At 53.5% G+C, this 26,070-nt stretch overlaps 1 protein-coding gene across 1 annotated transcript in view; it reads right to left on the bottom strand.

Moving 5' to 3' along the window:
* NCOR2 (nuclear receptor corepressor 2) overlaps positions 1 to 22,156 on the bottom strand; it is a 159,809-nt gene extending 137,653 nt beyond the window's left edge. Inside the window, exon 1 of the mRNA XM_065739140.1 lies at positions 21,959 to 22,156. The gene's annotated coding sequence lies outside the window, so the exon portion shown is untranslated. The remainder of the gene's footprint in view (positions 1 to 21,958) is intronic.
* Between the last annotated feature and the right edge of the window lie 3,914 nt (positions 22,157 to 26,070).

Here is a 26,070-nt window from a genome sequence, read left to right as displayed (position 1 = left end):
AATTATTCCAATATTGACACGCGCAGGAAACGTAGGCCGGTATTCTTATTTATTTATTTTAACGAGCCTGTCGGCTCAGAGCAGAGCTGAGCCAGCTGCTAAAATTACAAGGTTAGATTTTCAAAGCCTGCAGGTAGGCTGCACAATGCCAGCCCACCCATCGCAGCAGAGCAGTGCTGCCAGGGCCTGGGCTGCGGGCACACAGCTCTGCCAGGCTGCCCAGGGAACACAGCACTGCCTGCAAGCACACAGCCAGGCTGCTCATGTACAGCTCTGCTTCCTCTCCAGGCTGCTTTTCCCCAGGAAAATGCTGCAATGACAATTTGCACCTTGAGATTAAAGATCTCTACAGCTCTCTGGTAAGCAATGACATTCAGCAAAGCCCCTGCTCCCTCCTGGGTACAAGGAACGTTTTCTCCATCGTGAGCAGAGGGAGGGTGCGATGACAGCAGACAGGCCCCACACTGAGAGCATCCCCGTGAGGTTTGTGGGCTCCTCACTCCATGAGCACCACCTGCTCCTCAAAGAGAAATACCACTGGTGAGTTAAGCAGGGCTATTCACACAAGGAGTGAGACACCAACGGGGCCAGCCTCCCTGTGTCACACTAAAGCAAAAGCAACTGTACCATACGTGCTAAATCAGCACTGCAGAACCAATGGAAAGGGCCTCTGGAGATCACAGAGTAACAGAATGGCTTAGGGACCAGGCCATTCAGTTCCAACCCCTGGCTGCTGGCTGCTTGTCTCCAACCCTCCCAAGATCAGGGCCCAGGACCCTATCCAATCTGGCTGTGAGCACCTCTAGGGATGGGCATCCACAACAGCCTAAGAAGCACAGCCACAACTTCATTGTGCAACACGTGCTGGGGCCTTGCTGCTCTCTGAGATCCCCCAGTCCAACGCCCCTGTAACACCCCTGTCAAAGCATGTTCCTGAAATGCACAGGAAAGCATCCAGCAGGGCTCTGAATATCTGCAGAGGAGATCCCACAAACGAGGTTTCAACAGAAGCACTGAGCGTGCTCAGCTGCTTATACCCACCGTGCAATTACAGCTACAACCCAACACACTCAGACAGCAGGATCTCATCACCAGCCCATGCTTCCTGCAGCTTCAGCACACTCGTGACCACAGCAGAGAGAGCACGCAAAGCAGAGATGAAGGACTCCTCCAGCAGAGCATCAAGTAAACGAATCACGCTGCTCCCAAAATTCATTTTTCTCTACAATACCTGCTTGCCAGAGGGAAAAGCCTTCAAGGTGGGATTCACTGTTCAGCACACAGAGCAGATTAGGAGCCCCAGAGGCCACTTCCTCTGTTCTTCCTCCAGCAGCAGCGAAGCAGAGCAGCTGGGAAGGGCCGGGGAGCAGCAGGCATGCAGGGCTGGCAGCTCAGCCCAGCCTGGCACCCCGCAGCAGTGCGAGGCAGCCAGCCACCGTTCCCAGCAGCAGGAGGCACCTGCCCACCGAGCGTTGGAGCACTGCCACGCAGTGCGGTGGGATGGGGCAGGAGGGGTGGGGGGCTTTGCTCAGCACTCAGTCTGTCCCGGACTCCCACCTACCTGCTGGTCAGTCCCAAAGCAAACAGCTAGCGATCTGCTTACCAACACAGGCAGAACTGGAAGCACTTTTTTTTTCATCCTTCTCCCCAGTAACAAAGCCTTAACACAGACTCAATAAAGCACTGCAGAGCCCAGCTCACTTTCGCTACAAGCAAATCAATAGCTTTCTTATATCTCTCTGCTTGGGAGGGAGAAGGGGCCACTTCTTCTCTCCCAGCCAAGACATCTGCACAAGGCATCTAATGTGCTGTGAGCCAGGACCCCTAATGGGGAGAGCTGACAGAAGATGAAAGAGCGCTTTGGCACAGCGCAGCCGCCTCCTCCTGCCCTCATCTCCGCTGGCACAGCCACAGCATTTCATGTGGAAAAGTTTTCAGCACCAGCCCGGCCTCTGGTTAGGAACGCCCCAGTGCAAATCCTCACACCATGGGTCGAGGAGCTGGGGCAGCTACAGACACAGCAAGGCCCAGCTCACAGCACCAGCAGAGCTGACCAAGCACAGAACCGAGCCATGCCAGGCATCCCCACACAGCCCTGCGAGAGGGAGATCGCAGAGCAGCCGGGTTGGAAGGAACCAGAAGCACCCCCAACCCCACCCCCTGCCGTGGGCTGTCCCCCCCACCCCCCAGCTCAGGGTACCCACAGCAGCTTCAGAAGCCCAGCCAGCAGCATCTCCTGCACCAGTGAGAGCCACAGCTTGAAAATGAGGCTTCACACAAGCCTGCATTTCAACATCAACAGAGCTGTGTCAATTAGATTAGGCTCTGCCTCGTTATCCATCATGTTTACAGTACATGTGAATGCTTTCTAAAGAGCAGATGCTTTTCAAGTTTAATAATTCAACCATTTAGAATTGAGCAGTGAAAACCCTACACACAAAGAAATAAACACATGCAGAACAGAAGCCTTTCTGTTGGTTTTCTACTCTTCTTTAAACAAACTACCAACAACGCCAAAAATATTTGGTCTTGGAGAATGATGGGCAAAGAGGATGTCTTAAGGGCTGGAAGCACGTACTGTAGGAGCAACAAAAACAAGGCGACCCTCAAATGCATTCTTGCGGGCAACTCCTGAAAGCCACATGAATAAGTCATGCAGGCTTCCCTTGAAACAACAGCAGCAAAGGCATCAATGGGCTGTGTCACCAGGGCTTGATCTCTGCTGCAGATCAAATGCCATACAAGCAGGAAACAGCTGACACAGCTCAGCCCAATTACACACGGTGCCCTTTCCACCAAGGAGCTGCTCTGCCCGCAGCGGGGCTGTCCCCAGGGCAGGTGGCACTCCTGTCCCCTGAAGGAGAGCTGGTGTCTGTGCCTGCAGCATAAACAGAGCCATGCAGTGCCAGCACTCCCAGCTCTGAGCCCACCAGCCTGCACACACCGCAACCCATCGCTCATGGCTCCAAACCTCAGTTTCTCCAGCTATGAAGAAAAACCTGCAAGCAAAACTTTGCCACTGCAAGGGCTGAATGGAAAACACCTGTAAGAAAGATCTCCCACGTGTAACACATGCTGTGCTCATTATCACAGGGCCCAGGCTGTGAACTGCTCAGAGCAGGAGCTCTGCAGCATCACTGCCACCTCTGTCATTTACACCACAACTCTTTGTACTCACACATGGCCACAGCAGCAGTGTTCAGAGCACTGCGTTATCACCAGAGGGAAACTATCGGAGGGGACGAACTAATTACATATGCAAAGCAATCTAAGGGCAGTCAGCCCCATACTGCACCACTGCCACATTAAACAGAGCCTCAGACAGAACTTCAGTCACACAGAGGAGTGCAGACTGTGCCCATGAAGGGCACAGGTGTCCCTGGCTGTCCTCATTCCATTTAAAAGGGTGCAGACTTTCCTGCAGACCCGACAGAAACGCACCTTACAGAATGAATGCAAACCAATGCATGTATCAGCAGTGGGCTCAAAGGAGGCAGAGGTCCCTCCTGATGCCTACATATTCTAAGACACTTTTAATTACATCACGGAACATCATTAGCTAATGAAATACTCAGGTCCATCCTTACATGAGCATCCTGCTGCCACCTCACAGGCCCATGAGCTCTGAGCCCACAGTGGTGTGCCAACAGCATGGCCAGAAGCAGAGACCCCCAGCAGACCCCTGAGCATCAGTGCAGGAAGAAACCATCACCAGCAGCCTGGGCTCAGGCATGCTGCACCAGCTGGGGGAGCAAACTGGCATCCCCCAAACTGCTGCCAGGTTCTGGAGCGCCAGCGTTAAAGCTGGGAGCAGCCAAAAAAGAAATGGATCCCAGGGCAGATGAGTGTGGCAGATGAGCATTTTTCCCTGCCTCACCCACTCCGTTAGCCACTGCTTGTTTCCTTCTGTTTTTCAAACTCACTCCTCCACACAAACCATCTACTGAAGGAGATGTGTGCCCAGCCCACAAGTTTGCTGTATTTCTTGTCAAGCTCCAGGCCCTGAGAGCCAGGCATCTCCAAAATGCCCCCAGCCCCATCTTGCCAGCTGCCCCAGCAGAGCCAGGCACCTGGAGGAGACGCCGCACCTCCAGTGGCTGAGGATGGGCACAGCCACGGGGGATGCTCCAGAGCACCATGGGTGTGAGCCCCGAGGAACCCTGGGCTCTGCACTCAGGCACTGCCTTGGAAGGCACACTTTGCAAACAGCCAACAGCTGTGGAGCCACAGCTCAGCTCTCAGAGCTTCCTCATCAGCCAAGGAGACTGCCCCTGGTCATGCTTTGTAGAGAGGCCAGCTCTGAAACCTGGCCTGTTTCAAGTCAGCTTTCATATAATCATCTTCATTCTGCATGAGAGGTTTCCACCACACCCAGCAGCAGGTTCCCTGGGTCTGTGTGCCCAGCCTATTAAACGGGGCCATTTGCCTTTTTCCTAAGGCTGCAGCCACACACCTCACCATGCCTTGAAGAGCTCACATCTTACCAAGGCACCAGCAGCTCCTGCTCAGAGCAGCACCCTGTGCAGTCAGGCCTGGATGCAGCTACAACACAACGAGGAATGCTCCGGTTCAGCAGAAGCCCAAGGGACACAAACAGGATCTCCAGTTGAGCAGGATTCGGTGGATGGAGGTTATTAGCACATTACAAATAGAACAGAAATTCAGGAAGCAGTTATCTCCAGAAAAGAGAGATTCATTTCCGTGTGATGCTTGCAAATCACACCGCTAACTTCAGATCGGAAGAGCTGGTGCTCAGTAGAATGAAATTAAGCATGTTGGATCACACAGGACACCTGAGTGGATAATAACAGAAAATTAATGGAAGCATATGTGCCTCAGGCAGAGGACTGGAAGACCAGCAAAGAGCCACGCACAGCTAAACCTCATCATGATAAATGACGCCCGCTGAACATACTGCAAAGGCAGAAATACTGTGATTAGATGTACACCGGAGGTTCAACGTCTTAAACATTAATTTGTATTCTCCAAGAGCATTTCTTGCAGCCAACATAAGCAGATGTACAGTCTCCTTCCAGAGACAAAAGGACAGGGAGGGGAAAAAAAAAAATCAACAAAAAAACCAGTCATGCACTTTTGGAAATCATTTGCTTCACACAAGGAATTTATCCTTGGATCACCTCCAAAGCAAGCCTTCCAAAACAGCAAATGAAATGGGACTGCAGAGATGAAGTAACCAGCCTCTAGCTGCTGTGCTGGCCATCAGGAGCCTGGCACTGCTGTGGGCTGCTGACATTCAAGGCCTTGCCCCAGAGACAGAAGCCGTGGGCAGCTCCTCCTGCCCCAGCCCAGCCCAGGGCTCACCACGGGCAGCACCGGGCACTAACAGGGCACTGGCTGCAGCCAACCCTCCGTAGGTGTTATTGGGAATCGGTGCCCTTGAGCACATACCTGCTCCCAGCACCCTGCATGCCACCTTCCCTCCTCCACCTCAGCACAGAGTACTTTGCTCCCACATTTCCAGCGAGCTGTTGCTTTCACCAACGCAAAGTCCCTCCATGCAGAACTAAATCCTGGAGTCTCCCTACGACTTGCCTTCACAAGAATGTTAATTAGGTCTTTACTATCCCCAGGCTTTCTGAAAACAAACAGGCATCTGCCATGTGCACTCCCACTCTTGCTATGTTTTCCCACTCCAAATCAACAAAACAACTGTGTCACTCGGTCAGCGACACGCAGAGGACACAGCCAGCTCTGAGAGGTGCTGTGCTGGGAGAGGGGCAGCAGCACCCACCGAGCCCCATGTCTGCAGGAGGGCACTCCACTGCTGAGCTGTACTGCACCGGGAAGGCAGAGATGAAACATAAGCGAAGAGGCTCAAGTCAAAACACTGCACTCGTGGCTTTGGGGAAAGCATTTCAGGGCTGGAGAGATGCTTTAAATGCAGGATAAACCCTAGGCCACGCAGCAAGGCACCTGGGCTGCGTGCAGCTGCTGAGCCAGCTCTTTCACTCTGGAGGCAAGACAAGTTCCCTGCAGAAATGGTCCTTTATGTTTCCAGCTGCATGAACAGGACTTCTATGGACAACACAAAGATATCCTCAAGATTTCAGAGCTACTCAGCAAACTCACGTGCTAGTTTCCTTCACTAGATAGCTCAGACACGGCAGTGAGAGCCAACACTCCCCTCCAGGAAGCTCATCCCACCTGGGACATTCTGCTGTCTGCAATAAACCCTCACTTGGAAGTTTGGTTAAGTCCAACAACGTTGCTGCTTCCGTTCCCAGACCTCGTTCCACTCCTCTCCTCCCCAGCCACCGCACAGGGCTCCCATGCCCGCAGTGTGCCTTCAAACACGGGCACAAAAGAAGCAGAGAAGCATGTAACCAATAGGCCTCACCCTCACTGCTCTTCTGTCACCACTGCCATCTTCCAAAGGGCCCTTCTCCTTCCTCCTCCCCTCCTGCATCGCCCTGTTGGCAGCCAAGCCGACAGCTGCGGCCGCGCTAAGCTGGATCTGGCAGGCTGCTGCACAGAGCTGCACACCGTGCAGCCTCGACATCTCCCCGAGCTCCTAGTGCTGTGTGAGCAGGGCTCAGTGCAGCTGGGAAGCTGCCTCCAAGCCAGCATCCCACCCCATCCCCAGAGGGTGGGATGGAGAAGCACATCTATGAGGTCCCATCCCTGTCCTCCACAGACAGCAGTGCAGCCCTGATGGGACACGCTGCAGCCACAGGAACATGCGCACTGGGAGCACTGCAATGCTGCTGCAGGGATGGGGAGCTAGTGGTCTCCCCAGTACAATTGAGAGGCACAACACCACACCTGAGACACTACCCAAAGCAAACAAGAAGGACCGACCTAAGCAAGGACAGCATGATCCCAGTGAAGCTCCTGAAACTCCTCCAGGGACCAACACGAAGAGCAAAGCTAAGGAAATAAAAGCTGCATTTCCCCAACACGCCAGCATAGCTGAGAGACACCAGGAACAAGCTGTACTGTGTTTTCAGGAAATCCTCTCTCTTCCATATTCATGCTGTTCCAAAAAACTCCTACATGACATCCCCTCTAGATCAGCACAAGCTACTGCAGAGCTTGGGAAACACAGAGAGAACCTTGCAGACACTCACTGCATGCTGGATGAGCCTGCTGGTTTATCCACCTGACTCATCTTCATCAGCTGCCAGTGGCACAAAAACCTCCTGGGACTTACTCCCAAACGCAGCACCCACTGCGTGACACCACAGTCCTGCTCTCAGGACAGAAACTCAAAGGTCAGGGCATGGAAACACACGAGAGCAAAGCCAGCAGCCCACCTTTGGGCAGCCCCCCAGGTGGCAGGTGACATGTGTGCACACAGGATACAGAAAGGCCACGCAGCATTGGGCCCAGCGTGCACCTGCCTGCAGACAAAGCCCGCTGCTGCGCCTCACAGTGCACAAAGACGGGTCTCAGTCTCCCTGTAACAGAGCTTTTCAGGCTGACTGAGCTGTAACGTTCACAAGCTGCTCCCCTCGAGGGAATACTGTATCCTCCTCACCGCATTACCCCAATCAGAAAGATCAGTGAGCAGCTCAAAGGCATCAGTGGAAGAGGCACTGCTGATGCAATTCCATTTAGAATCTATCAGAATATTTTATTCTTCCCTTTGAAAGCAACAGATGAGGTATTTCCACATCTCTTTGAAGCCTGGCAGAACAATTCACACCAGTGGATGGAATATCCCTCACACCCCATTCCTCTTTCTGGGAACTGGAGGAGAAAGCTTTGAAAACCCCCAGAGTCACCCAAGGCACAGCCACCTCTGAACTCCCAGTTCTTCAATGCAGCAAGTTTTATTTCCATCTCAGCTTCCCCGCTTTCAAAAAATCTCCTGGAAAACCAAGTGTAGTGCTTCTCCCTTCCAACATCTTTCCTTGGCAGTTGCTAGGTCCCCACCTTCTGTGGGACACTGATGTGAAATACAGCCTGCCTGCTGATTTTCTTCTCACCACATACATGCATGTCCTTGCTGAGCTCTGGAAGTAATTTGTTAGAGGGGAAGAAAAACAAAGAAAAAAAAATACTATGGAAGAGTGGAAAGAGACTGGATGCATCTATATCTCACTTTTGCTTGGGTATCTCTCAGCATGCAGCAGATCAGATGAGAACAAATCCAAGCAAACAGTCCCAAAGAGCTGAACCTCAAAATGAGCCAAAGGTCCTCCTAGCAGCCAGGGGCACAGCACAGGCCTTGCTGCCCACCCTCACCCAGCGCAGGCTAACAGTCCCAGCATGCTTGCCAAGCACACCTCCTCTGCTCTCAGGTCTGAGCATCTTTCCTTGCTTCATGTGCAAAGGGAGAAAACAAGCAACTGAGCCACTGCTTCCTCCAGCCCAAAGCACACATCAATAGGACCTACTGACCTGATCCAGAGGGCATTCCCCATCAGACTGTAACAGTGTTAAAGTAGGTCAGGCTTGGGCCTGAATTTCTCAGCAACCCAACTCTGACGTATTTCTAGAGCGTGTGTAGGTGCGTGTGTTTTTCCCTTTCCCCGTAGTACCTCACCGCATGAGGCTCATAACCAGAAACCCAAATGAGTTTGGTTACAGAGAACAGGGAGATCTATGGGTTGGATTTCTGCTTGAAACAGCAAGAGTGAATTATTCCAGCCCAGTGACCCTCCTCTCTCTCTCACACGTGCTGGCTGGGCCTGGCAGCATCTCATCACAAAGGGCACCCCTCCCATGTGGGGCTCGCAGGGATTAGAGCTGCAACACCAACCAGCCTGCACACGAGAGGAAGGAAGCACCAGATCTTTACAAAACAAGCAATAATTTCGATTTGTCAGTCCATGAACAGCACATCCCTGTTCTCCTTTCGCTACCCTGGGACCGCTACAAAACAAACAAAAAAAACCATACAGAGCTGATCCTACAACCACGCACCCGGAGCCCTCCCCCTTCTTCCATTTCAGACTCTCACAGCTGTCACGATGCCCACACGGCCTCAGAGGACCACAGACACAGGGGCCAGGGCTGCTCGTGTGCTGAGCGAGGAGGAGCATCGCATTTGCCAGGCTATGAATGATTTATCACTGCACTGGCTGCGGGAGAAGTGGGCTCCCAGGGCTCTCTGCATGGCCGGAACAGCACAGGCAGGCTGCATCTGCGGGGATGTTTGTGTGCACTCTTCACATCATCATTAACCATCAGGACCCTCCAGAGGAGCATTTATTTCCTCGGGATCATAAGGGAGATGGCTGCTGAGAAAACAGCTGGGCAGGATTTAGCCCCATTATATCCATCTGTCTTGTTCCGCTCTCCCTCCCCTCCGCTATTTAATTGGGGACAGAACTAGAGGAAATAACGAAAACGCCAAAAAGGGGAAGGGGTGCAGCACAGAGCAGCAGTGGGTCACAGCTCTGACCCAGCACACAGCTGTGTGGGGCAGGTGCTGCATTTCCTCATCCCCCCCTCAACTGGAGGAGCCCATCCCACCCCCAGTGGCACTCTGCCTGCAGGTGTTGTAAAGAAACAAAGCCATGCCGGTGCCACACACGCAGCTTCCAGCAAGGAAGATGGGGCATGGAGTATTCTCAATGAAAGAAGACCTGCATTTCCCAGCAGCTCTGCTCTTTCTGGAGACATGCACAGCGAGGGCATGGCCCTGGCTTCATCTACAGAGTTGCACCTCATGCTGAGTGAGTCAGGCACTGTCACCACTGCGACACGCACCGCAACCCAACACGGCAGTACCAGGGGACAGCAGGATGCAGGGCAGCTCCCTGCGTCTGGGGACCAGGCAGGATGGAGCTAGCCATTAATCACACTTCTCCCCTCTCGCTGTGGGATCGTGCAGGCAAACCTCACTGCTAGGAAATATTTACACTTCTTTAGACCTAGATGCTGCAGACTTTTTATAGTTGCAATATTCCCGTGTTTTCATGGGCAAAATCCTCAACTCCGCTTATTAAAAACATAATACTCCCTTGAACAACAGACCTCAAATCACTCTCTCCAACCCAACTGTTCTGCATCCCCCTAATTACCAATTAGATGGAAACCTGAGCAATGAGGACAGCAGAGCAGGCAGAGAGCAGGCAGGGAGCAAGCAGCCCAGCAGCAGCCCTCCCCTTCTCACTACCTGCACACACACTTGAATCATTTCCTCCTTCCTCCCCAGGCAACCTGTAGATTACAAGCATGGAAGTACAGCAATTACCCTCTTCAATTACCCTAAAGACTCCAGCAGAATAATTGTTTGCAATGGAGAGCCCTCTCGTCTGCTCATTCCTCCTCTCCCTCCCACACAGCCCACAGATCACAAGACACAAGAGAAGGGAGCAGGGAAACCTAACACAATCTGTGCTCTCCCAGCATCTGGGTGCAGTGTAAAGGCTGAAAAGAAATCCTGCATGCCCCCAGCCGTGAGCTTCCAGGGCTGGCTGGAGACGTGGCACCAGACATCAGCTGACACCTGCAATTACATCCAAATCACAGATACAAGGTCTGTTATCGATCTGTTCCTGGAAGGAAGGACAAGCTATCCAGTGAGAAGGGGTGTCATGTTATTAAATTCTGAAGGGATAATAACCCAACACAAAGGGCACAGCTGTTACTGCTACATTTCAGGCTTCATCTCCCAGTCTGACAGGGAGCAAAGATCATCAGAGCACTTCAGTGTTCAGAGACAGGCCCAGAAATTGCAGGAATAAATTAACATATCCATATCCCAGTGACTGGGCTGCAGGGGCTGCACATCTGCTGGTAGGAGCTGCCCTCCTGCTGCTGCCACTCACTCCCATCAGCTCTTCCAGTGCTGGAATGGCACGGCAGCATGCTTCCAGCCCTGCCTCAGAGAAGGAGCTCAACCAGCCCCAGCCCCGAGACCAGAAAGCATGGGGCAGACACAAGACCCTTGGGAAGGATGCAGGGAGGCTGCTTTTTGTATGCAGAAACCTGAGCTGAGCGTCCTGAGGAGGGGCACAGAGCTCCATGTAAACGCCTGGATCAATTCTGCTGCAAAAGCACAGCTGAGATCAGTACTGTGCAAGTCAAGGTCTCTCAACACAAGCAGAAGAGTTTAACCAAGCTGCTACCAAAAAAAAAAAAAAAGGAAAGTTATTGATTGGTATGAGCTTGGAGTCAAGAGACACAAATTATTCCACAAGACATCAGAGATAGCAGATTTCTTGGGCATTTCAGCACTGCACAGCAGCATGGGTTCAGAGCACTTGGCTGGGCTGCCCTGCAGCAGAGCCATGACACACAGCAGCCGTCCCTCTGCCAGGTGCCAGGATGGTTTACGGGCCACCAGGCCATTAACAGCTCCAAGGGCAGCTGGGGGCTGCAGGAAGAGCTGGTCAGACCGAGCCACAACAGACAAACGAGTTCACAGCATGCTGCAGAGACTTTCCACCCTGCTGGAGACAGCAGGTCTCTGCATCAACAAAATTACAAACATAGCACTGCAAATGAGAACCAAAATGCACCCACACCTCTGCCCAAACAGCTTCAGCTGTGGAATCCACGTCCCTCCAACTGTGCTGGAAAGCATCTGGAAATCAAGGTGAGAAAAGCCCCACACATAGCAGCCTTTATTCTATATCTTGGGCAGAAAGCCTGTGGCTCTGTGGTACGTGCACAGCTCCATCACAGGCCTCAGGTAAAGCCCCTGGCAACCCATCTCTGCAGGCCCCTTCATAAAGCAAACAGCCACAGCTTTCCTTCAGCTATGAAGGGAGCATGCTGATGCACCCAGACATGAGAGAAAGGAGTCCAGGTCCCAAACTCCATTTACAGCACACAAAGCAAGCAGCACCTTAGATCAGTGTTGCTCAATCCAATGAAAGTTATCCCACAGCACAGCAGAAAGAGCCAAGTCCTGAGCCAGCTGATGCTCCAGGGCCAATAAGAGAGCTCACCACTGGTGAGACTCACATGTGAGAGCAGTGGGTTGCAAGCTTCCTACCTCGGTCAGTTTTTATGAAATATAGTGAAGGAAGATCAATATTTTCCTTTTGTTAAGTAAATCTGGCCGCTGTGAAAAACACCAGAGGAACAGCTCAGAAGACATGTTCTGTTTATTCACACCAGCAGAAGCGAGAACAAAGGCAGCTGCCCCTACCTACCACCTGGTCCTGGATCCTGAGAGCTGAAGCACAAACCTCCCCGTGCCTGCACAGAAAGAGCTTAACCTGAGACTGCACCCAGGCCAGGAGGCCAAAGGAAATGGCCTCAGCACAGGGTGAGCAGAGCCCAGCAAGGTGCTGCTGCAGGAACCAGGCCCACCACGGGCACGAGGATGTGTGCAGATGGCAGAGCAGAGGCAGCTGCAGGCTGAGAGCCTCGAGGGAAGCTCAAGCAGCATGGTGTAAATACCATACGCACCCAGAGCCAGGGAGCTCAGCGAGGGCTGCGTGTGGCACTTCCTGAAGGTTACCTCTAATAAGGGCTGTCAGCCTGCCAGCCTCAGGCTGCCGAGCCCTGCCATGGGAAGCACCACACTGTCCAGCCCTCAGCACCATTGTCACCATCTGCAACAGCAAGAGCTCCAAAATTCAATTCCTCCCACACAGCAGATGAGGCAGGAGTCGGACACCCAGGCAATCACATCCTCCTGAACCCAGCAGAGAGGAAGAGGAGGCTGAGCCCCCTCAGCACAAGCCACAACGCTGAGGTCAGGCTGTCCTGTGGGTGACTGTGCAGAAGCAAGGCACAACCTGCACCGGTCCCCAGCACCTGGGAAGTACGTGCCAGACAGCACAGTGACTGCTAGGGAAGGAGCTCGGCAGATCTGTCATTCCAGAGGGAAAAAATAAGCCATGTTCAAGGCCTCCTCAGTTACGTAAACTTCATTTCCATGTCTTTTATCACTGATAAGATAAGCCATTGCTCAAGTTCAAGTTCTGTATCAAGTAAACCATGATAATCCTCTTAGGAATTCCCCATGCCCCAGCTTGAACAGACCTGCAGAAAAGAGCTTAAGGGGTTGCCTTCAGCTTAAAAAAGAAACACACACAAGCATGCAGCCACAGACTTATTTATAACATAGGCAAATTGGGGCCCAGGATAGAATATGAAAGGCTTATGCGAGTCTGCCTGAATAGAGGCATCCACTTCTGTCCTAGTTCATAAATGCTACAAGCCACTGCTTGGTCACGCAGCACAGTTACACACAGCCCAAAGAAAACCACCCTTCCGAGCAGGATTTCTTGCAACAATAAGGACCTGGAGGATCAGACTCAAAGAAGCAATCAAAGAAATTCACATCCAGACCCACATGTTTTCTTTCTGGATGACACCAACAAGAATTTTCCAGGCTTCTGTATTTTAGTTTTTATTACAGCACAGGGTAATTTTAGCTCATCTAACACTGGCGGTAGAATTACAGTGATTTCAACTCATTATTACCCTACTTCACGTGTAAGATGTAAAACTCCCCAGACCCACTCCGTGCTGTGCCATACTGCACTGCCAGGACACAGTTAGTGGGCATAGCAGAGATTGGACACGAGCAGAGGTCTTTTCCAAACTTCATGACTCTATGATCCCTCCATCATCACTCCAAGTGCAGCACAAACACAACATCTCCCCCCAGCCCAGGGCTTCCAGGACCCTCGGACGCTGGCTGACAGCCCACAACTCTGTGAAAAAGGTGCCTTTTAAATCAGCTGCCAGAAAAAGCTCTTCCAAGGCAGCAGCTGAATTCAAATCACATCACAATTAGCTCAGGGGGATTTCTAGGTTTTTCTTTCAGGAAGCCTATTTGAAGACAAAACAAAAAAAGAACTGTTTTAAATCTCATTTTAAAAGGTTTCAAAACACGTCGCGAGCATGCAAGGTTTTCCATCAAGGCAAAGAAGAGCACACCTCACCCCACCAGAAGGGCTGTGGCCCTTCAAACGCTTGCCATGCCCCCCCACTTCCCGCAGCCACCCAGCCCTGTCCCACGCCTTCCCCATGGCATGGCATTTCGTTGTCCCCCTCCCAGCACTCTCACCCCTCGCCTCAAGGCCATGAGCAGATGACCCCACTTTTTTCTGAAGCCGGTGCCAATGAGGCCACTGCATTCGTTATCCCAGAGGATAATGACAGAGTGCAATTCAGTCAACAGCAAATTCTCCCCCAGGAGATGCCCCCTGACCCCTCCCGAGCTGGGGGATGAAAGCAGGCAGCCAGACCTCAGACAGGCGGCGGAGCTGAGTGAATAATTCCTAATGAACCCTTTCATCTGCCCTTTTGTTTTGGGGCGGGGGGACGGGGGAAGCTATCTACCAGCGGAAAATGATTTGAGAGCTGCCCCAAAGAACTGCTGTCTGAGCCACACACTGCCTGCCAGGGCCAAAGCGTGCAAGCTGAGAATCCAAATATCCATTCAAACCACATTTTTTCCCCAATAAAATCCAGTTCCAGTGGCACAACAGCAAACATCTGAGGCACAAGCAAGTTCATCGCACAAGGCCCACAGCCAGGCAGGGCCTCGCTTCTCCGCACGCCTGTCAGCCCTCCCTGGCAGCTTGCTTCCATTCACCAAACCACGAGCTGGAAAGATGGCCAGCACCCGAAACAAGATGCTATTCCCCAAGGAAACAAAGTGATTTCCACTTCTCCTGCACCAGTCCAGAAGCATCAAGATCTGCAGCATCTCCTGGGTCACCTGGAGGTATTAAAGGAAGTACAGATGAAAAATAGAATGATGAGACCTCAGAGCCAGGTCACACCATGGGCCCCACATCTCCATTCAGCTGCTGCTACGCTGAGATTTGCCCTCGTGGGCATCAGCTTTCATCCTACAGACAGCAACCCCACAGAAGGCCCACAGCCCTGGTATGCTCTGTGCCCCATTCCAAGGGGAACTAACCAACGTGAACCCGCTCACTGAAACTGAGCTCGGCCAGTGTGTTTGCACAGACGTCAGAGCAGAGAGATATCGATGACAATCTCCTCCCCAGCCAAACTGATTGCAGCTTTCCTACAGCCCCGTGTTATCTCACACATCACGCAGGGCCAGCAGCCCCAGTACCCTCACAGCAATGAGCAGAGCTTCAAAGGAAGGCAAACAAGGGTCCTGGTCAATGAGTGACCAGCGCAGGGCTCACATGCTCCTCTCTCAGCACATTTGTTTTCAGGGTCAGATGCACGGAGCAGAGGGGTCATCAGCTGGGGGTTAACTTCAGCTCTGCTGGAACAAATACAGAATGCTGAAACTGTGAGCGAGGATGTTCCCAGCCCTTACCATTAAAGCTAAAGAGATGCAGGTATGCAAATCCTTGAAGTTCAAACATGCCAGAGGCAGCATAAAAAAAAACCCATATTCTGATTCCTGAGGATAAGAGGTTAACGATATTTAATAATCCATCTGAAGTTCTGACCAGCCTGGAGGCCTCAGTGGCAGTGGAAAGCAGAAAGACTGAGACAGATAGCACTGGAGGACCAGACAGCACCAGTCCTGTCCCAAGACCCAGTGAGAGAGACAGCCTGGAAGCTGCTCTTCATTAGGCTCATTAGTGGAGTTTGATGTAAGCAAGCCAGTTACCATGAGCACAGCACCAGGCAGTAGGACTTACACAGCTCTCCCTGTTCTGGATGGGGAGCACAGGGCATTCTGGAGCAGATCTGGGAAGCAAACAGCTTCACAGCACAGCCAGAGGATGCACTCACACACAGCAGCAAACAGAACGCGTGTGAGATCTGCCCCCAGCCCTGTATATGTGGGAAGAAACAAAAAGATGTTGCGCTCTCTTATAAATGCAGAACCCACTGTCAGAAGCAGCACAAAGCTGTCTGCCTCCCCCACGCTGCTCCAGCATCTGCAGAAAGACCACTGAGCTACAGCACTTCCCAAACAAGCAAATGCTTTGACTGTCGTTGGAAACACGCTGCCCATTTATGATCAACATTTCAGCTGCTCGTAACTCTCCTCTGCTGCTTCTATCCGTGTACTGAGCACGAGCAACACCAACTTCCACTTCTCCCAAAAGACTGGAATAGCAGATTTAGAGAAAGGGGAGAGAAATGGCAATTTGCAATTCAACACTGCTTCTCTAGAAGAAGAAAACTCCTTCAGCCAGCACTGCAGCACATGCTGCCACATCCCAGGTACGGCCTGGAGTCAGCTACAGGCAGAGAAAGGCCCCAGAGCTCAGCCCTGCTGGAGAGACAGCCCCAGACTCGTTAGGAGGTACAATTCAGTGCCACCTTTCTCAGCAGGTTCGTGTTAAGCTGCTACTTTTTTTTCTTCATCTTCTTGCAGATGCCTTAATTGGCTGCTTAATGCAGATCTCACTGCTATGCTAATCACAGCCCGCTGACGGAGCACAGAGCGCAGAGGACCCATTTGTCTCCGTAAGTAATTGTTCTGACTACCCAATGTACACACGGTGCAGAGCTGGCACAGCTGCAAGGCCAGGATGCTGTATTTATTTGGAAGTTTCTTCTGTGGGCTGAGAGGCTCTTTGGGCAGGCTGTGATCCAGTCCTCCAGGCAGCACAGGGATCTTCAGCGCATCTATGCAAAAACTGAAGTGACTGAGGGAAGGATCAGGCCCCAGGTTAGCAACATTCCCGGGCCAAGCACGTCCCACACCTGGAGAGCCAACGCTGCTTCGTGCATGGGCACGTTGCTCCCCAGCAGCCCCACCAGGCTCAGGGCGCTTCCGCATACAGAGGGAACTGGGGCCAGGAGAGCACTGCCAGGGAGCACACGGTGCCAGAAAGGTGGGGGTGCCCCATCCCTGCAGACACCCACTGCCAGGGGACAGGGCTGTGAGCACTGATGGAGCTGTGGGTGTCCCTGTGCACTGCGTGCAGTGGGACCAGATGGCCTTCAGAGGTCCCTTTCAGCTCAAACAGTTGTATGATTCCTCAGCCTTCCCCTACTGCTGGCAGAGCTTCAGGACATGCACAGCAGTATTTGAGATTGCACGAACACTGGTCTCTATGGAGAAGATGCAAACTGTAGCTTTCCACAGAGAGCTACAACAAAAACAGGAGCCTTAAGGTATGTGCTTACATCTCTCTGCTTCGTTTCATAGCAATGGAGAAAACCCCAAATCCTGCAGCATTTCAGCCCAGCAGCACAGAGCCCTGGGGAGAGCTGCAGGCAGCTGTCTGGGTGCTGGACCAAACCACATCTCTCAGCATGCCATCCTGACTCACAAACACCAAAACTCAAAAAACACAACACAAATTTTCATCAGCTACCCTGTCAAAGCGAAGATGAAAACTTACAAATGAAGGAAAAGGGAGGGAGAGCTCAGGGCTGGCTGACACCTCCTCTACATCGCTGCCAGCAGGATCACTTACTCCAAAAATGAAGATGTGGTTAACTGCTCAGTGCAGCTGACAACTGCTCCACGGCCCCAACACTAGAGCTGCAGGGCAGCGGATGCTCAGTGAAAAAACAACCACTGATACCTGCTCACAGCTAACAACAAACACTGTGCAACAGTACCTGCAGCTCAGAACAGCTGAGCCCCGACACAGCCAGCCCTGCCCAGCCTAGGTGCATTCACACTGCCTCCTCAGCATCTTCCCAAGGGAGTTATTTAAGATTAGAAACCTTAAAGGATACAGAAGGTTTTTTTTTTTTCCACTGCCAGTTCAGAGAGTTTTCCCAGAACATTGGAGGCACACACTATAATGCAGACTTTGCTGTGCTTTATTCCTTTGACAGCTTTTAATCACTGCTGGTCCAGCATTTGGAAATTATTATTCACACACTCAACAGGAACAAGGCTGCAGGGAACACGAATTCCGCTGCCTGCTGTTTGTGTCTGCGGACACCACCTCGCCTCTCACCAAATCAAAACAAGGCGGCCAGCTCCAGCACAAGGGGAAATGAAAGGGCAGATGGGTGACCTAGAAACCAAGCTGAGACTCTGGCATGAGCCTGAAATTCTGCAGCAAAAGGCAAGAAGAAGCATAGCTGCTTTCAACACGGAGCTTGAAAAGCTTACCAATGAAACTGTAGGGCATGGGACCTAAAGCAAAACAAGGGCAACTCTTGATCAAGGAGATCTTTCCAATAGGAAAATCACCCCCTACAAACAGAAGGAAGCCTTGTGCCAAAAAGGAGGGGATGCTATTATTTAAGGCCCCAAATGCAGGAAAGATACCTCCAGCAAACAAGCAGAGAAAACTTCCTGAGCACACAGCTCTGATAGTAAACTCCAGCACTGCTACACGCCCAGGATTTACATACCACATGAGATCATGAAACACATGATGGTGATGGCAAGGGCTCGACGAGTCAGTAGACAAAGCTTTAGGGCTGCAAGCAGTGGAGCAGGAACACTGCAGTCACCCAGCACAGGTCCTACTCAGACTCACCCTGCCGGTTACAGTCGGCTTAAGGACGTGTTAACAGTGACCTCTGTTCCAGCAAGTTGCAGGCTTGAGCAGGTAGCATCTACACCACCAGCACAGAGCTGGTATGTGCTGCTCCAGCAGGGCTGGCAGAGAAGGTAGCACACACCAACCTCCAGCCCAGAAAATCACAGCCCTCCCCAACCCCCTGTACCACACTCTTCCCAGCACAGCAATATGCTCTGAGGACAAAGCCCAGGGGAAAGCTGGTCCTTGGGACTGATGGCAGGAGGTGGGATGGTCTGCACCAGCAGCCCAAATGCTGCTGTCATCCTCCACCCACGGGCTGACACATTTCTTTCGTTTTGCCTTCTTTACATAAAAGACACAGCAAAACAAATGATCACAACACTCCTTTGCCCAAACATGCACAGAACAAACCTTAGCTGCCTTGCTTTGGGAGCCAGGGAAAGGATTGCAAAGCACCAGTCCCAAGCCTGCAGAAAGCAAGGCTTAGAAATCACTGAGGTCCCCAGAAGTGCACAGCAGAAGCACATCACCCAGTGCTCCTCCAGACGTGCCAGACCCTGTACACATGGGGCAAAGCACCCTGGAGCGTTCCCCAGGCACAAGGGTTAACTTCCATTCAGGCTGAAACGGCACTTCTGGGCACCACTGCTGCCGGTGTCACACAGAGAAACAATGCTAAATAAAGGCTACGCCAAGTGCTATTATGTAAACAATTCCCTTCCACAATGAAAGGACAACCCTCGGCTGCCCAGTTAGCTATTAACCCAGGAGCCAGCGCTGCCGAGAGGAAATCCTGCCGGCTCTCCTCCCTCACCATACGCACTGTGATGCTGCAGATGGGCCACAGCCCCAGCACACCACCTCCCCCCCCCCACAGGGCTGAGCCCCGTGCAGCACACCCAGCTCCAGAGCTTCCCTTCTCCTCCTCGCAGGACACGTAGGGCTCACTGCCCGGACAGAACATCCTCCTCACCACATCCCTTCCCCTGAAGATGGGCCCTTTCTTCCCCTGCAGCCCGACCTGCTGGGCTCTGCAGCGCTGCTGCCCAGAACAACTTACTCAACCTTCTGCCTCCGCCTCCCCCTGCAGCCTCCCTCCAGCCTTGGCCTCCAGACCGAGCACTTGATGTTCGTCATGCGATTTTAAATCTGTCAGCAATTCATCCATCTGCTGCCTCCTGGGCTTTCAATGCGGAGAACGGTTCTGGGACACAGCCTTGCATAAAGCTCTCCATGGAAAATGAAGCTGTATCTCATTCAGAAATTGAAGCAAGCTTCGAGATCGCTTCTTCCTGAGGTGCTGGGCCGTGTCAGAGCCAGCTCTTCCCACAGCCAGCAGAAACACAGCGATGCTATCCGCTCTAAAATAAACATTATGGGAGCGGTGATAAGGGGAAATATTTCAGCTGACTAAGAGTAATGTGGGTTCAAATCCAAGCGTAAGCTGATATTGCTTGTAATTTGTTCCCAAGCCAAAAGCACAGACTGAGAGTGGAAAAAAAAAGTGGAAGGCATTAAACAACAAGCAGCACACTCGGTGACTCTGGGAAACTTCAGCATTTTCATTTGCCTTATTATTTTTTTAAATAACCTTCAGTTTCACGGACCATAAAGTTAATTTGGAGTTAACTTCCCTTCTCTATAAGCAGACAGCGCTGCTATCCTCTCCGTTCATTAACGTTCGCTCAGTGCTCTGGTGCTATGAAGTGTTTGTGAGTGCCATTATCAGTGCTGTGCCCCCACAGACACAGAACCACGTCCCTCACAGCACCCAAATCCCAGAAGCAGTGACCAGCAGTGCGGGTGCTGCTGCATCCACTGCCAGCTCCATCACTGCTCACCCTGCTTCTGCTCAAGTCTCTCAGCAGAGACCAGGGCCAGCTGCAGCTCAGGCAATGACAGTCGTCCTTCAGGCACACACTGCCCTGGGTTTGGTGTTTCCATCTCTACGGACCCACACACAGCCCAGGGAATGCAATCACAGGAGGCTGCTGGCAGGCACTGAGCCCATGCAGGAATCAGCACTGTGCAGTTCTGAGGAACTCATGGGGAAGTGACTTCTCCTCCCCAGCCCCCCAATCACATCACCCCTCTGGCCTCGATGTGTTTCTGGAGATGTGGTCAGAGTGAGGCACCGTATCAGGGAGCAGCTCTTCACAAACCCCATTTGCCATCCATCAGTCAGCTGCTCAAAAACCACTTCTAAAAAGTTACCCATTTGTTCCTCCTTTCCTCTCCATCCACCCAAACCTGTGAGAAAACAGCTCTCCCTCTTGCCCAAGAGCTACAGGATGACAGCGGGCACCAAGCCATGGTCAGCCCTGGGCAGGCCCCTCCCAGCGTATGTGTCAGCACAGGGACATCCCCGGGTCCACAACAGCCAACCCAGCAGCAGGAGATGTCAGGGGGACAAACAACACACAGGTATGTCACAAACCACAGAGGTGCCTCTTCGGAGCAGTCCCAGCTGGAGCTGCCATGGAGATGCATGGGGCAGCTCCACCACCACGCACTGCTATCAGCACAGCTGCACACACAGCAATCACAGCACAGCCGCCTTCCCCAGCCTGCAGCTTCAGGAGGTGAGCACAGCTGAACCAAACCTGCTTTGGATCCGGTGCAGGACAGGCACAACCTCCCACTCCAGGCAACTTGGGGCTGATCCAACTGCAGCCATTGGCAAAGGGGGAGGCATTGCCAAACATCAGTGCTCGGTGCTTACAGGGAGCAAGCTCATGGTTTTGGTCCAGATCTTGCTGGAAAGAAACACCCGGCGAGGGGGGGGAAGGGGGGAGGGCACGGCACTACCCCTGCCCAGCACAGGGTTGGGGGTGGTGCTCCAGCACGGCGTTCTGGCAGAGACAGGTATGCCACGCAGCCTGGCAGCACGCAGCTACAAACAGAAACCACCACCCACAGACAGCCCGAAGAACAAAGTATCACTGTTTTCCTGCCCCAGACGCGTGCATGCCCCATCTCCTCTCCCTCACACCAAAAATAGCTACGACTTTTCTTCCCTTTTGGCAACAACAAACCAGAGCTGGAGCACTTTCAATACGCTGAACGCGTTTCGCGAGACTATCTCTCATAGCGAAACTCAGTCCCATCTCACAGCGACGTTAGAAATCACCACCGCACACACGGCGCTCCCCTGCCCCGCCATGGCGGCCGGGCTCGGCTCCCAGCACGAGGCACGGCCCTGCACGCTGCGGGCGGCCGCCCCGAGCCCGGCGCTGCCGCGGGGTGAGTCAGCAGCGAAAGCCCACAGCTCCGGGACGACCTCCCCGCAGCCGTCGCGTTCCGCGGCCGCTTTCACAGCTCCGACCCCTCCGTCCCAACGCAGGGGCCGCCCCGACCCGCGCTCGGCACCACCGCGCCACGCACTTCTCCTCGCGAGGATCCACGGACAGCGGCGGCTAGAACTCCCCGTGCGCGGAGCTCCGAGACAGCGCAGCGCACGGCCGCGCCGGGCAGCCCCGATAACGCAGCTGCGGAGCGGAGGGTCCCGGCTCACCGCCCCACGCGGCCCGGCCCGACCGCGGCGCGGAGCGGCGGCCACTTGTTGCCGCGCGCCCACGGACCCACGGAGGCGGAGCGCCCCCCCCCCCACCCCCGCCGCCTCCCGCTCCCGCTCGCCCCGCGCGGGGCCCTCCCTCCATCCATCCATCCATCCCTACCTACGCCTTCCGCCGACCGCCGCCCCCCATGGCCGCCGCGCTCCTCCTCCCGTCGCGGGGCCGCCTCAGCGCCCGGCGGGGCAGCGGGAGGCGCGGGGGCTCGGCCCGTCCATCCGCGCCGCGGTTATAAATCCAGAGCCATGGGGCCGCGCCGTGCCACTCGCCGCGCCGCGCTGACCCGGCCCTGCCCGTGCCCGGCGGGAGGCGAAGGGGGGGTGGGGGGGGGGGCGGGCGCCGCTCCTCACGGCCGCCCCACAGCGGCCCGGGGCCGGGCGGGGCGGGGCGGGGCGGGGCCGTGCCGCCCGCGCGCCTTAAAGGGACCGCGGCCCTCCTGCGGGGCTGGGGGTATTGCGGAGTCTTTCGTTCCCTTCTGTTGTCCCGCGGTGTTTTCGCGCTCGGGCTGTCAGCCATTCGTTTCCCCGCAGCGGTTTCGGTTCCAGGGGCCTTAGGGCAATGTTGCGAGCAGATCTATTCAGATTCAGGGTTGAGCGCGCTGTACGGCAAAACTGAGCGGCCCACAGATGGGTGTTGTGCCCTACCTGCTGTGCCCCGGTGGGCTGCAGACCCAGCACTGCTGTACCGCGGCCCCTGCCCCGGCCGCGCTGCCCTCGTGTTGCACTTCAGCACACAGCCCTCGCTCAGGCGCTCGCCGAGCGGCGTTTCCAAACTTCCCACGGATGGCTGTAAGCCGAGAGCACATTTTTTTTTCTTTTTTCCCTTTCTTTTTTTTCCCACGGGAGCTCGCGGTCCGGAGCGCGTGGATCTCGCTGCGCTCCGCTGCTGAGATGCGTCGGAAAAAAAAAAAGGGGATTTCAGAGCTCGGCGGAAAGCCGGGGCATCGCTGCGCGCTGCCGGGGTAACCCCGCCCGACCAGTGCAGAAATCGGGGCGTTTTCTCACTCGGGTTCACCTGAGCTCCTCCAGGAAAAGCAGCGGGATGCAAAGCAGCACTACCCGCGCCCTGAAACAGCCCTCCCATGGAAAGCTTCGGGGAAAGTAATTAAATCTGCTGCGAACCGCGCGGCCTTGAAGCGGAGGCAGCCTGTAATTGCCTTCATTGGAGCGTCGGCCCGTGGGGAGCGATGTGCGTGAAAAGCTCACCGATGGGGGTCCCCACGAGCGTGCGACGCACAGATCCCAAATGAACCCCAAAGCATCCTGCCTGGGGACTGCCCTGCTCAGGGGAACGCTGTCGTTGTGTAAGTGCAAATGTTGCTCAGGGACAGTGGGTCTGGAGGGCTGTGGGGTGGGCAGGAGGGCGAGCAGCGAGGACCCACAGCAGGGCATCGCCTCCACGTGGTGAAATCAATGTTAATTCCTAAGCTTCAGCGCCCGATTGCAGTTATTTCGCACACAAAACTCCCCACCTCTTCAAATCTCAGATCTGACAGGGTTATAATTAGCTTATTACTGGCCATACATCTGCTAATAACTTTTCCCTCAGCCCCGTGAAGTGAATTAAGGAGTGCTAATAAACCGTGGCTGTTAATCCGTTTATATGCCTTATGCTTCTCTCTGGGTGCCACCGCTGAAGCTCCTCCATGGGGGGCCTGTGCCCTCCACGCCTGCCTGTCCCTTAGGTGCTGGCTGATGCCACGGGGTGTTGAGAAACGTGAGGAAGCATTTTACAGGTTGAGAAACCTCAGAAAATGGGAGTGCAGCTCCACTTTTCCACTCTTCCCTATTTTAGGAAGGTCCACGATGATGCTGGGACCCCAAAAATGTCACATCTTAGGGACAACAGGCAGAAATGGAGGAAAGCAGGCAGGAGGGTGTCAGATATGGGATCGCTTTCAGCACTGCCTGATGCCCTTCGTGCCAGAGCATCACTGGTGTCAGTCATTAGCAATAACGATCGTGGGATAAGAGATGGCTGGGGGGGGGTTGGGGAGGAAATGTTGATCTAAAGCGATGGCCAGTCATAAAGGGCAGCAGGGATGCACAGTGCAATGTGATGAGATAAAAGCAGATGGCTGGCTGCTGCTTCTAATTATAGGGCCCTGCTAACGAGGAGGGCGCTGATTAGGCTGACATTGTCCTAGGGCACGTGGTGCTGGAGGAGCTGGCACTGCATTGGAGGCCCTAGCCCTGGGTCCCTCCCCCACCTTACCCTGGGATATGTCCCTTGCACTGCAGGGACAGCAGATATGGCCAGCGGTGCCATCCCTGTGCCAGGCAGGGGCTGAGGACACACCAGCCACCTCTGGGCCTCCAGCAGGGCCCTGCCCTGCTCCAGGTCCCAGCATCTGGAGACAAAAGGAAGCTCCTTTGGAGTAAGAAATGTGGTTGAGTCTCATGGCTGAATAATTTATGATGCTTACTGTAATGAAACGGAAAAAAAAAACAAACACATTCAGTTCTGGTTTCATCATATTTTTGGCTATGAGTAAAACAGTAGAAAATGATGAGGGCTTCCCACAGCAAAGCCAAGTGCCTGAGACTGAAACTGGTAGCTGGGCTGCTCCTAACCAGAGAGCAGATCTTCTGCATGTTTTTGGTCATGCTGGCTCTCCCCCTCCTCCTCCAGTGAAGAGCTCTGGTGTCTGAGCCGAGCTGGGCAGGCAGTGCCCAGCATGCACCCACACAGGGCAGCAGCTTCAGTACCAGCAGGGACAAACATGCTTCAGCTCCAGCAAGAGCCCCGCTTTGGGATGGAGGTGCAAAACATCTTCACCATGGACAAAGCTGTGAGAATGAGGCAGAATCACTGTGTTAACTTCAGATGCTCAGCACCGTGACCATGGCAGCCCTGCTCAAATCTGGGCACCCAACTTCTGACATCTCCATGGGCAGAGTGCTCAGCAGGAGTCTTGACAAAGTTATTTCCCCCTCTCTTCTCAGAGAATTCCTCTTTTCATCTCCTTCCTTCTGAGCACACAGTGTGGGATAGCGGAGGAGCTCGAGTCTCCCCACTCCTGGTGCTGTGAGCCGGCAGGAAGCGCTGGAGAGGAGCCGTAATTAGGTGCAATTCAGGAACAGCTCATCAGCTATATTTAACAGAAGAGACGACTTCAGCAAGCAGAAATCCACATGGGAAAGGCAGCGGTGGCAGAGCTGTGTGCCCTGCACTGTACCACCTCTCCATCGTAGGGGCACTGAGCCTGTAATTAATGCATCTCATTAATTAAGCCATCAGGTGGCTGCCAAATTGGAGCCAGCTTTGGTCTTCATTCAGGAGGAGTTGGAACCGATGGACATCAGCTCGTCGGAGCGAGGTGCAAACCTATGGGCACTGCCCAACAGAATGCCCATCCCTGTACAGCAACCCCGAGGCCAAGGACCTGCTGCTAACAAGCAAAGCTTGCAGTGCAGAGTGTGCTTCGGGCATCTGAACCAGGGCAAGTGCTGCTCTGCTCCATGAGCAGAGGCTGAGGAGCTCCGTATGCCAGGACACGAGTGCAGTGGTGTTATAAATAGGGCATATAAACTTCCAGCTGACAAGGCTCTGATTCTGTTATTGTAAAAGAGAGGGAGAAAAAGTGCCTGGATGGAGCTGACAAAGAGGGAAATACATGCAGAACTCAGGTTTGTTCCCAGTAACGCGCTTATTAGAAGTCAGATGTAGTTAGAGCTATTACTTTAGCTTCAAATGAATGAAAGGAAGGAGAATAAATCTGCCTCTGTGCCAGGCTGCCTGCAAATAGCATCTCCCTCCAGCAAACCTGCAATTGTGTTTGCATGAGACATTTGTTAGAATAAATGCAATTTAGGAAGAAAAACAGTTCCCACCTACAGCGAGGGAAGGCTGCGTGAATGGCAGCTGGTGGAGGAGGAGGGCTGGGGAACTCTGCCTTGTGTGTGGCCCTTTCACCCCATTGCCCCAAACCCTCTGGGGTGGCACCTGCAGGGACAGCATCTCCCATCCCACAATGAACTCACACAGCAGCTGTACCACCACTGCCTGACCCATGCCCTACTATGTCCCTCTGCCCACCGCCCTCTCCCAGGCTGGATTCTCTTTCATTTTGACTGGAGAACCCCACGTCCTGCCCAGAAGACCCTACAAAGAGGGAAGAAACCATCAGCAAAGTGCCCTCCTGCCTTCTCCTGTTAGTATTATTTTTAATACGATTCCCATTGAATTTATAGAAAGAACTGCCTGGGAAAATGACT

This window comes from Cyrtonyx montezumae, unplaced genomic scaffold, assembly GCF_038088225.1.
Source record: "Cyrtonyx montezumae isolate F1298 unplaced genomic scaffold, pur_monq_1.0 scaffold_23, whole genome shotgun sequence".
Classification (NCBI taxonomy): domain Eukaryota; kingdom Metazoa; phylum Chordata; class Aves; order Galliformes; family Odontophoridae; genus Cyrtonyx; species Cyrtonyx montezumae.
This window is presented reverse-complemented; position numbering and strand designations above follow the sequence as displayed.